Source organism: Corvus hawaiiensis (genome assembly GCF_020740725.1).
Source record: "Corvus hawaiiensis isolate bCorHaw1 chromosome 31 unlocalized genomic scaffold, bCorHaw1.pri.cur SUPER_31b, whole genome shotgun sequence".
NCBI lineage: Eukaryota > Metazoa > Chordata > Aves > Passeriformes > Corvidae > Corvus > Corvus hawaiiensis.
The window spans coordinates 291,528-304,341 of record NW_025963247.1 but is presented as its reverse complement, the minus strand read 5'-3'; positions in this window follow the sequence as shown (position 1 = coordinate 304,341).

The following is a 12,814-nucleotide window of genomic DNA, read 5'->3' as shown; positions in this document are numbered from 1 at the left end:
TCCAAAGGATTTGGTGTCTGCCTTACCTGGCTGGAGCCTGCTTCCAACTCTGTTCTTGCTGCTTCTGCTGCTTTCCATTTCCCAGGAATTCCACCGATGGAGCGACAGCGTTTTCCAGCTCCTCCAGGATTCCCTCTGTTGCGTTTGGGTGCTGGAAGGATATCAAAACCAGGGTCTCTGGGGCTTTACTATCAGGAAATTACATCCCCGGATTTGTTCATTTCCAAATGTCACCTCTTCCCAACAAAGCACTGGGCATCCAAGGAATACAGAAGATGATGGGCTGACCACTGCTTACTCCTCTGGAATGTCAGAGCTTGGAAAAAAAGGGCAGTTGAGGCTTTTCCTGGTGCTGCCCGTGACGTGTATTTTACTTAAGAGCCCCTTCCCGTGTCTTTCCCTGTATCCACCAAAAATCCACCTGTTCATTCCCCAGCTGCTTGCTTCCTCCCTCTTTTCCTGTATCCAACAGAATTTTAACAGGTGAATATTCCCCTCTGCAAGAGCACCTTTCATTCCAAACCTAAGAACAAACGAATCACTTTCCTTCGACCTTCCTTATTAGGATTCCACCGAGAGCGGTGGATGGAAAATGATCCTGTCCTGGTCCCTGCTGGATTCCCGGAGCAGGGATTCTTTCCCCCCGCCGTGGTGCCCTCCTCCCCCTCCCGCCCCACCCCGCACCCTATTCAGGCTTTGTTCCACAGCTTTTGCCTCCAGACCTCAGATCCTTTCGTTCTCCAGGAGCTCCCAGCAGCTCCACAGCCTTTCCTCTCCCATCCTGATCATTTCTCCAAGAATGGAGCTCCGCATTTCAATTGCCTTCTCTTTTCTCCAACAATTCCCACCAATCCAGACCTAAAGCTGACACAAGGAACACTCGGTGCCCACAAATCCAAACCCAGACCCGGCCATCCCTAAACCAGCAACTCCCGGACAATTTGCGTTCATTCCAACCTAACACTGAGGACTCACCCAATCCTTCAAAATTCCCAACAAATATCCTGTTGCCTTCACAGCTCCCAGGGGATTCTGCTTCACGCTCACACGGATTTGGGACTTCCCTGAAAAACCCGTGCAGGGCACGCTGGAATCCCCGATCCCGTGAATCCGGGGAGCGTTAAAAGCTCGGTCCAGCCTGGGCCCCCGGAAATTTTTGCCAAATATCCCCCAAGTCCTCGGGATAACAGAACTCTCTGGTACTGCATTTTTGGCGTTGGAAAGCCTGGAATTACTTTATTCCTAGTGCTGGGCTCTGCATATGGCCAAGAAAATCCCAGCCTCCACACAGACCCAGATTCCAAACTTTTTGATACATTTCAGCAAACCGAGAAATTCACCTTCCCTGCTCCTTCTTAAGGGCATCCTTCTCTTCCCTTACCCGGCGGGCTCTCTCCCACTGGGGGTGGGTTTTTCCTTTCCCATGCTAATTAGTCCCTACTTCTAGGAGGTTTAGGTACCTTTCTTCCCTGGGAGGGATTTCTTAACACAGCTACCGAGGCTTTGGGAGTCTTCTTTATCTTCTACTTTCTGGAAAAACACCCTGTGATCCATAAATGCCACAATCCAGACGCCCAACTTCAACAAGACATCCTTTTTACCTAAAAACACTCACTCTCAACTCTTAGATCTTTTGAAGTTTTACCCCACAAAATTCCCCTATTTTTCCACCACTGAATTCCTCAGTCCTGCTTCCAAGGATTTCTTGAATACCACGGGGCTTTTCTCAACATTTACCCCCACCACCTTCCCTACGTGCCCACTGCTCATCACCTCATTTTTCCCTCAATGTGTTCGTTCTCCACCCCAGAGAGTTTGTCAAGTGTTGCCACCAAAATGTTCCCCATCTGTCCACTACTCAGTTCCCCATTTTGCCTCCAAAATATTCATTCTGTCTCCTCCAGATTGCATCCACTTTTACCCCCAACATTTTACTTCCTCTACAATATTGATTAAACCTTTTCCACCCCAAAAATGTGCATTCTCTCCCTTAAACAGCACCTCAGCTTTTCCCTCAAAAATGCCCCAGAGAGAAACTCAGATTCAGCCCCCAAACTCCCATCTTCCTACACAAACAGTTCTTGTGGCCCCTCTCAATTCCCCCAGGCTTTCAGCTAAAGGAAGAACTGGAAGCCTATTCCCTCATCTCCGCCCTTGTTTTGCTTTCCTGGAAAACCTTGCGATCCCACACTTTCTCCAAGAGATCTGCTGGGAGTACTGGAAGGTTTGCTCTGTCAGAGTGCCAGGGGGGTTTACAGCACTTGTTCCTCTGCATCTTTACCCTTTTATCAGGTTTCCCCTGGAACGGTGTTGTGGGAGAAGCTTGGAATTACCAGAAATGGATCAGGTTCACATTTTTTCCCCACCAGTTTTTATCTGGTTTGAAATTCCTGGAATTACCCTCAAATGTGCCCTAGAACACTGCTGTGAAAGGATCAGTGAGAAGAACAGCCTGAAAGCAGAAAACCACCTCCAGCAGCAGCCGGAATGATCCCATTTCTGTTCTTACCTGGTCCTGCCAGAGCTCCCAACAGCCATTCCCATTCCGAAACAAGAGCTATGGAAGACATTCCTGCTGTCTGTGAGGGTGAGGTGGCAGTTCTGGATGTTCTTTGCTGTGGAATCAGACAACAAACAGAGTGTATTGATCTTGGTGGTCCCTTCCAAGCCAAACCAGCCCTGATTCCATGCGTGGATCAGCACCTGTCCCAAATCCATTCCAGAAACCTCCTCCCACTAACCCAGAACTTTCCTTTTTCTGCTCAACATCAGGGATTTGCTGCCGAGTGCCCCGGGCAGGGGACGCTTCAGCATTCCCTGGGACGCCTCAGCCTTCCCTGGGACGCCTCAGCATTCCCTGGGACCGCAGCATTCCCTGGGGTGCCTCAGCATTCCCTGGGACCGCAGCATTCCCTGGGACGCCTCAGCCTTCCCTGGGACCGCAGCATTCCATGGGGTGCCTCAGCATTCCCTGGGGTGCCTCAGCATTCCCTGCGCTGCCTCAGCACTCCCTGCGCTGCTGTTCCACGCCGATCCCGTGGTCCAGCGCCTGTGCGGGCTGCAGTGCCGGGCTCTCCCCACAAGGCGGCAGCACCGGGAGCGAGCAGCCCCGGCCGGTCCCGCTGGCTCGGGGCAGCTGCGCCTTGAACTCGCCCTGAGCCGGCGGGGCCGTGAACACAGCGGGCACAAACCCCACCGGTGCCCTTTATTTCACCCTCAGAGGCACAGGATCGCAGCATTTCCTGGGCTGCAAGGGACCCGCAGGGAGCCTCGAGTCCAAATCCTGGCCCTGCACCCCAAGAATCCCACCCTGTGCCCGAGAGCCTTGTCCAGACCCAAACTCTTCCCCCAAGATCCTGAAAACAGAGCGGGGCTGGGAGAAGGATGACCATGGAGGATTTTTTATATAGATCTCCTTGTACGATCGTTATATAATATTATTAGATAGTCCAGGAACCCATCCCTGTGCCTGGACACCCATCCCTGGGCCGGGACACCCATCCCTGTGCCGGGACACCCATCCCTGGGCCGGAATACCGATCCCCCGCGGCCCCCACCGTCCGCTTGGGGCTGTCCCCGTTCCCCGCTCACCTCCGAGCCCGGAGCACCCGCCCCGGTGCCCCCGGCCCGGCAGCGCTGCTCCCCGGGCTCCCCGCCATTGCCGCTCCCGGCGAGGAAGGGCGGAAGTCACCGGTACCGCACCAATGTGGCGATCGGGTCAGTGGCTATTCGACCTTCTCAAGATGGCGGCCCGGAAGGACCCCGCTCCGTCTATTTCGCTGCCTGAATGCTTCCGCCTGCCCCAGGCGCCGCTGACCCCACAGTCGGTGTCCGCATAGCGGGAAACGCCTCAGAAAATTGCGTGCAAGCGCTGGGCTGGCGTCGGCGTCGCGTTCAGGCAGCCGAATAGACGCAGCTTGGGGGGGGGGAAGGGGGCCTTCCCTGCGGCCATATTGAGAAGGTCAGAAAACAGTGTAAACGACCGCCATCTTTAGTGTGGCTGTGACGAAACTTCCGCCCTTTGCCGCCATCTTGGGTGCTGGCAGAAGCCACTTCCGGTCCAGCCGCCATCTTTAGTGCGGTACGCTTAAGGCCCCCGCCCCTCACAAGGGCTTCTGTCTATTCGGCTGCCTGAATCCGGCCCGGACTCCGACGCCGGCCCCGCGCTTTCCGCGCGATTTTCCGCGGTGCTTCCCGGTGTGAGGACACGGCTGGTGGGGTCAGCGGCGCCGGAGGCGGGCGACTGCTCCGCGACCGGCGGCAGGCGGCGGCAGGCATCGGCAGGGACACCTCTCGCAGGGGCCTAGTGCGTCTGCCATCTTGAGTGTGGCGGAAGTGTAAACCACCCTCTGCAAGGTCCTGGCAGGTTCTAATAAAAACGTCACTTAACGCCATCCCGAGAGCGCGGAACTGCGCCTTCCTTTCCGAGCCGCCTCCTTGAGAGCGGCACGCGGGCGGCTCGATTCCGACCGTGCCCGCCCGGTGCTCCCCGCCCGGGTCGCGCTGCGACCGCGCCTCTGCTGCCCGACAAAACCGGCCCCGCCGGGCCGCCCCCCGCGCTGTCATTCCTCGCGGTCGCCGCCCCGCACGGCGCCCGCTCCTTTCCATAGCTGTGGCCCCGCTCACGCACGGCCATGTCCCTCGGCGCTCCGAACCGCCCTTCGCCCCTCCCCTCCGCTGACAGACCCAGCCCCGCTCGCTCCCGCTCCTTGCCCTTGCCACGCTTGGCAGCCACCGAGGCCGCCGCCCTCTCGGCTCAGCCGGCACCGGGCGGCAGCAGCGCCGGGGCGCCGTGTCGGGGGCGGCAGTGCCGCGCTCTCGCCACCAGGCGGCAGCAGCGCCGCCCAGCTCAGCCCGGGGGCAGGGACAGAGCAGAGGGAAAAGCCGCCTCTGGGCGCTCTGCAGCTCCTGCAGCCCGAGCGTCTCGGCTCCTGGGGCCAGGCACTTGCTTCTTTCCTTCCTACAGAAAAACGCCGGCTCGTTATTCTCAAAACTTGCTGATCTCTATTCCCAGCTTCTTATATTCCTGTATGCGACAGAGTAGAGAGAGAGGGCTGGCTCATTTCAAAATGAATTTACATCTAAATCAGTAGCATTTGCCTATAGATGTAAGAATGAAGAACTTAACAGGTTTTAGTATTCTGCACACATCCCTCCCTGGGAGGAATGGTAAAAAGTTAAAAACAAATGAAATTTTTAAAGTAGAAAGTTAGAAACAAAGTTACAACGGCAGAAATTTAGAAACAAAGAGGTAAAATACAAGAAACGAACAAATTTCTAAAGGCAGAAAGTTAAAAACAAACAAAGTTAGAAACAAAAAAAAATTAGAAACAAACAAAATTAGAAAGGTAGAAATTTAGAAACAAAGTCAGAAAGGCAAGTGTTGAGCCTTTGACAGGGTACCCTTCCTTCTCGGACCAGGGTGAAAGAGCAGAGGAGGCTGCTGTTCTGCTAAGTTCTTTATTTCACGGTCTCACAGCTGTCTTGAAGGCAGAGTTCGAATGGGGTTACATGATAAAGCCAAGCAGCAGCAGCAGGCAAAAACAGCTTCTTCTATATGCTCCATACACTATATTTTTTCTTACAGAAATGTGGATTATATTTGTTAATTGACCAGTAAGATTAACACACCATTCCAGTTTTCTTTTTCTTAATCCATTCTGGTCTAATTCTAACAGTCGTAAGCCTCACACAAGTGTTACATCTGTATTACACAGATTTGCATATACAGTTTCTATCAGCTCTTACTATGTGAACACTCCATCTAAAAAATGTAAACAGTCTAATTTTATCTAGATTTTGTCTAAAGTAAAGAATTCTGTGAAAAGGTAACACTGCTGCAGCAAGAGCTGTGTTTAAGATCTCTGCTACAGCTTTTTCATGTTTAAGGCACCTAGCATATATTTCTACTAAAAGTTAAAAATCTGTATTTCTATTTCATTTTGGTGTGGCTTCATGGATGTCAGCTTGTCCAAAGGTTTTAATTCACACCTAATGCTTTGGCTTCCCTCTGGGCCTGAGGGAACTTCTCTAACAAGAAGGTTAGAAACAAAGTTAGAAAGGTAAAAGTTAGAAAGTAAAAAACAAATTTAGAAAGGCACAAAGTTAGAAATGTAGAGTGTTAGAAACAAAGTTAGAAAGGTAAAAATGGGGAGAAAAACAAAAGTATAAAGTTTCAACGTTACAAACAAAGGTAGAAAGGGACAAATCTAGAAAGTTAGAAACAAACAAAGGTAGAAAGTTAGAAAGGTAGCAACAAAAATGGTAAGAATGTAGTAGAAAGGTAGAAACAAGCAAAAGTAGAGAGTTAGAAATGTAGAAAGTCAGAAAAGTAGAAACAAAGATAGAAAGTCAGAGATGCAGAAAGTTAGAAACTACCAAAGGTAAAAATGAACAAAGGTAAAAAGAAACAAAACTTCGAAAGGTGGTACAAAGTCATAAAAGTAGAAACAAAAAAGGTAGAAAGGCAGAAGGTCAGAATGGCAGAAATGAACAAATGTAGAAAGGTAGAAATGCAGAAATGAACAAAGGTAGAAATGTAGAAAGTTAGAAATGAAGAAAGATGGAAAGATAGAAAGTTCAAATGGTAGAAACAAACAAACATGTCAAGTTAGAAATTTAGAAAGGTAGAAAGCAACAAAGGTAGAAAGATAGAAAGGTAGAGAGTCAGAACCAAACAAAGGTAGAAAAATAGAAAGGTAGAAATGAACAAAGGGAGGAAGTTGGAGAGGCAGAAAGTGCAGAGGCTGGCAGCAGCCATTCCAGCCTTAACGAGAGCCCTGAGTGGAAGAGCCACTTGTTCCACTGATCTTCACTTTGCTAAGGGCCTTCTGCTCTCTTGGGAAAGATGCAGAGCAGGCAAATGGCTACAGGTAGAAGCACCAGGTGTGACTGTTCTTCCTTCACCTCCCAGAAAGCTGGGGGGTTTCATGTTTGAGTCAGTGGCCTAGAAGGGGCAGAAAGTCTGCCCTGACAAGTGTGTGGGCATGGAGCTGTTTTGTCTTTCCCTGTGCCCATTCCCAAAACTCTTTTAAAACTTTCCCAAAATAGAAACACAGAAATACTGGGGCTTGTGTAATAAAGAGATCCTGCCTGAAGAAACAGTGGTCTCTGTTTTTTTCCAAGCTGCTACAGAAACAAACAAAGGTAGAAAGGTAAAAATGAACAAAGAAAGGAAGGTGAAAAAGGTAGTTCAAAATCTGTTTATGGCCCCATGAAAAAGAAAGTTGCTTTGAGCTGAAAACCTAAGGAAGCTTTAGGCCCCTCCCTGCAGGCACAAATTCCCTCTCTCTGCTTCTTCTTTTTCTGGGGCTGCATTTTGGAGCAGCCCAAGCTCAGGGATCAATCAGGGAATAAAGAGGATTTTTTCCCTTCACCTCTGCTTCCCCAATCTCCTGTGGCCAGGGACATTTAACAGCCCCCATTTAAAGAGCTCTGACCTGCAGACAGCAGGAAAAAGCTGCTTTTTCCTCTGCTGATCCTCAGATGTGTTTTCAGTCCCTGCTAGGCGGCTCCCTAATTCCAGCCCTGTAACAAAAGGCCCATTTTAAACCTAATATTCCTACTTCAGGCAGAGCTGGGGGGATTTTGCTGAGTTTGAAGTTCCTGGAAGCCTTTGGCCCTTTGCTTTCAGTGATCCTGGATCCAGCCCAGCAAGAGCTGCCCCAGATCTGGGGCAAGGTGGAAAGAAGGGAGCAGATTAAGATCCTAATCTTGATTCCATCACGGATTTTTTCATCACCAGTCCTGGTGAATCACTTTCACTTTTATTATTCTTCCTGTCCCATTCTCCATCTGGGAGATAAGATCTTCTTCCCTGGGCTTTTTTTTTAATTTAAGGTAGATTGCACTGACACCTTCTGAGGGAGGATGGATTGACAGCTGAATGGATTTTAGCAGAGGAAACAGCTTTAAAAAGCCAGAAAAAATCTGTTTATGGCCCCATGAAAAAGAAAGTTGCCTTGAGCTGAAAACCTAAGGAGGCTTTAGGCTCTGTACAGTCCTGAATTAATGAGAGTTTCTGTTCTATTCCTAATTTTTAAAGCTTTTGCTTTTAAAGACAAAGTCCATATTAATGTTTTGTTCCAGCCATTACCTGGCCTCGAAATCTGGGACCTCAGCCATGCTGTTCCCTAACCCCAGGGATTACCCAGCCCTTCTTTCCCTTGCATCCTAAATACCACACAAAAAAAGGGCTGAAGGGCTCATTTCAATTTTATCTGCAGTGGTTTTATCTCAAAACTTCCTCAAGTGTTTCTCCATTTCTCTTTGAATCCAGGGGCAAGGGGAGCAGCTCCTTTGGAGCTGTGATTTTCCCAGATTTCCCAGGCTTTACGGGAAGGGGAGGAACCCAAGGTCATTTCCCTCAGTCAGGAATTTTGCTGTGGGAATTCAGCTGCTCTCCAGGCAGTTCTTCTGTCAAACCATTAATCAGCTTGGAAAAGTTGATTAATCCACGTAGGGGCTGTGGAGAGAAGGATACAAAGGAACTTTTCCGTGATTTTGGGGCTTGAAGAGGGAGTGAATTTCCCTCGAAGCTGGGAAGGGCCTGAGGATGATAAAGCAAAGGAGCAGCTTCATCTCTCCCTGGCAGAGAGCTCTGGGCTCCATTATGGATACAAATCAATCCCAGCAGGATTTCAAAGGGTTTCTTTAGGATGTCAGGTCCCTCTTTATCAGATCCCTGCTGGGATTCAGGGCCTGCCTGGTCACGGGTGCTTTGATAAGGGCTGGATTTAAATCCCAGATCTGAGAACAGACATGAAAGTTCCCTGGGTTTCTAAGGGTTGAAAAGCTCGAGCTGGATTCGCTGCAGAGCTGAAAAGTCAGGATAAGAGAGAGCAAGGAGTGGCCAGCAGGCTCAGGCTCCTGATCACGCCCCTGGGACCCATGGGATCCATAGGATCCGTGGCCTCTGGCACGCTGCTCCAGCACCCTGCAGGGTGACTGACAGCCGGGCAGGGGAAGGAGCCACCAGCAGCTCTGCGATGTGCACCATCCTTCACCTTGCACGTGGCCTAAACAGCCACCAAGCACCGATGGACTGACTGAGCCGAAAATATCGGAGAGATCTCAGTTTGCACTCCAAATTCCCTGCAGCCTGTTTCCTTCCTGATCCATCCCTTGAAGCAGCAAGAGTGGAATTCCTTCCATGGTTGCTCTTTCCCTCCTGTTTTCCACTCAACAAGAAAAAGCAGCCACGTGAACAGGAGTAAAAGCCCCAAACCCACAAAAAAGCACATTCTCAGCATCACTAATCCCTGCCAAATTGCCAGGAACCTTCCAAAACTACATCCAAGCTTGGAAACAGGGATCCAGTTGTTTGTTTAAGCAGCTATTGATCCAGTCTCTTCCAGCTACTTAAACTATTCACTATTTAAACTCATTAAACTGCTCATCCTACTCCTGGCAGCCAGAGGCAAAGAAGAAATCGTGTCTAGATTAAATGGTGATGGTGAATGTGCCCATCCCAGTCCTTGGAGAGGCTGGAATTGCATCCCTGTTCCTCTGCTCTCTTTTCCTTCCTTTTTCTTGGAGTGATTCCCACCCGGATTCCTCAGCTCCAGCTCTCTGAGCAGCCTCACGGGGAGCATTTCATCCCCTTGGAGCCAACTCCATTTGTTGCATCCTTCATGCCTCAACCACCCCTAAAAGCAGGGAAGTGCTGATGGGCAGTGCAGCTGGTTCCACTTGGGAATGTTTCCAGTGGAACAGGGAGGGAATTCTGAGAAGCTTCCACCCACTGCACGTTATTGCTGGATAAAAGGTGAGGCAGCAAAGGATCAGCAAAGGGAGATTCCAGCAAGACAAAGTCCAGACAAAGAGGCTGCAAGTGTTGCTGGGGCTGCTAAACTGGGAAAACTGCAAGGTCAGGCTGTGGGAACATGGATTATACTGAGGTCTGGAACCGGTGTTGGGAAGAGAGGGAGAAGGAGAACAAGAACAAGAGAAAGGGCCCAAAGTAACTGCACAGTGAATTTCCTTACCCTGAGCCAGGCTCATTCCCTGAGCTGACCAATATCTCTGAGCTCCCCCTCAGGGCACAGCCCTGCGAGTAAAGAACAGAAAAATAGAGAAGGACAGAAACAGAGTTAAAGACAAAAAGAGAGAGACAAAGCAATAAGGAAAAAAGAGAAAAGCAAAGAAACGGAGTCAAAAACAAACAAGGAAATAGTTAAAGAGAAATAGGAAAATAAACCTAGAGAGAAATATAATTGGAGAGAGAGAGAAGAGAAACTGAGAGACAGAGGTAGAAACAGTGAGAAAAACAGACACAGAAATGACGATAGACAGGGAAAAGTAAAGTGAGGAATAGACTAGAAAGTAAAGCAAAGCAAGACATACAGTGAAAAAATTACTAAACCACACCAAAGAAAGACAGGAGCCGGGGGGGGGGGGGGGGGGGAGGGGTGGGGGTGGGCATCTTTATTAGGGTTTTAGGGTTTATTCAACTTGATTGAATGGATTTTTGTATACAGAAACAACAATGTATACAAATAAAGTACAAATACAATCCATATACACACTGGTAAAAGTCCAATTTGCATACAGAGCAATACATGGAAATGCAGCAGCAAACACAAATACAGACCACTACGGAGCAACACAAGCCAAATACATACCAATACAATATAACAATTATTCTATTTCTGGAAAACTTGCTACATTTTGTTTTATTGTTAGAGGAAACCCAAAACAACAGCACCACAGGGAGAACATAACAGTCATCCACCACACACACCTCTTTCAGCTTCCACACAATCCCACCATCATCTCAACCACTCTCCCCACCCAGGCCCCTCGGGAACAGGGTTCCCGGAAGCCTCCAAATTGTCCTGCCTGACAAAACCCCGGCACAGTCCGCACCCAAACCTTGGCGATGAACATCGCCTCGCAGACCGGCCAGGACCAAGGAAAACCCAGCTGGGGTTTTTTTATTCTAAATTTAAAAATGTGTTGAAAAACCTGAAAGGCAAAAACCATCCACACACGGTTAGAACCATTCCACACACACTCTCACAGGCAGACACAACCTCACACACACAGATACAGACAGTCACACACTCTTCAGCTTACACCCCAACTGCAGCCATTCATCAAAACACTCCACTGATGGAGATACTTTGGTACATCTCCCCCGGCTGCCGCTCCTCAACCTTGAGCCATAGATTCCGGGAAAATCCGTAGCATTGGTGACCGTGGAGATCCAAAGCCGCCTCGGGACCTGCGAGACAATGTGAGGTGGTCAGAGAGTGGCCCGTGGCTAGGAGTTATGCCCACACCAGGCCCATAAATTTTCTGCCCAAAACCCCATAGAAAATAGATGAACCCTTAAGTTTTATGGCTGTTCTGCCTAACTGTGACTCTACGTGCCAGGGCAGGGCGGCTCCGACCCTAAGCGGCGCACAGACGGGCGGCACCCCAAATTAAGGAAAGATGACGCGAGGGCTCAAGATGAGTCTCCAGAAGATGAATTCTCGAGTGCAATACACTTAGAGGCAATGGAACCTACTGAAATACTGCAGTCACAGAGGGAGGGTCCGATACCCTCCCTATAGAAGTCCAAGGGAATGGCATGTGAAAAGAAGCTGGTACCAAAACTGAGAAGGAAGGTGGATGAGAACATCTTGTGTACTTCCTCCGGTCTCAAGAAGTAAAGATGCCAGAATAAGCCCCATCCGGGAAAGTAGGCAAGTAAGAGTACGGCCAATACAGCCCAGAACGACGCAAAAAAATCCCTGACGTGCAACAAAGCCCTGTGACACAGAGGACAATGGACACTACATAACATAGACACAACCTACAGAACAGAGACACAAGTTGAAACTGCCCAGCAGTTTCACCTGATGGACCCAAGATTCCTACTGCAAGATGAGCCAGAGGCTGATGATGCCAAAGGAAAGAAAGCTCTATGGCAATAGCACATGATGGTGAAACATAAGTACTTACAAGAAGTTAGTACCAAAGCTGTTAAGAGGATGCTCAAGAAGCTCAGGAGGCCTAGAGAAGAAGGCAACAACAGCTAGGGGACCGGGGCGATTGCTCCAGACCCAAAGGCGAGCTCCTCAGGCAAAAAAGATCCGCGATGACATCGAGACTCAGAGAAGGCCGATGACGTGAAGCTCATGAGAACACAGAGACGGGTCGGAACCGTCCTGCCCGGCAAAAGGTCGGGCGATGCTGAGGAGAAACCCTCTCCCTTTACTTCCAAGAGGCCTATCCCGCTACGGCCCTCTCCTCTAAGCTAACTTCAAATGGCCTCCTTAAATTCCAAAGGGTTTTCCCTTGTCCCCACCACCGGTCCCAACACTTAGCTTTTGGAAGACGAGCCGACAAAATCCATCCTCAATGGAAATGAACACATGGGCGCCATGGATGTTGATACAGTCCCCAGGGTCTGTTTTGGTGGCTGTAAAAATTCAGACCGCAATGAGACGTCCCAAAAGTGACCCCTTGCACAAGGCCTCCCTCCCTCCTAAGGGTCGAGGCTCATCACCTACTGGCCGCTTCCAAACTTTGGCTCTGCAGCTGCTCACGGTACCTAAGACGACAAAACAGAAAACATCACTGTGGCCCTCAAGAATATTAATCCCCAGGCGTCCTCCACACCAATACCCCAGCTCACCTCAAATCTTCATCCGATTCCAGAGGCGGCCCAGAAAATAGCTGCAAAGCAAAAAGGTACATGCTCAGCACACCGCCACATACCGCTCACCTATTACTTGCCCCGCTTAAAGGCCAACTCACCTGATTGTCTCTATTTCTTGGCATGTCCAAGGCAGCAGCAGCAGCACCTGCAAAGAAACAAAGCAAA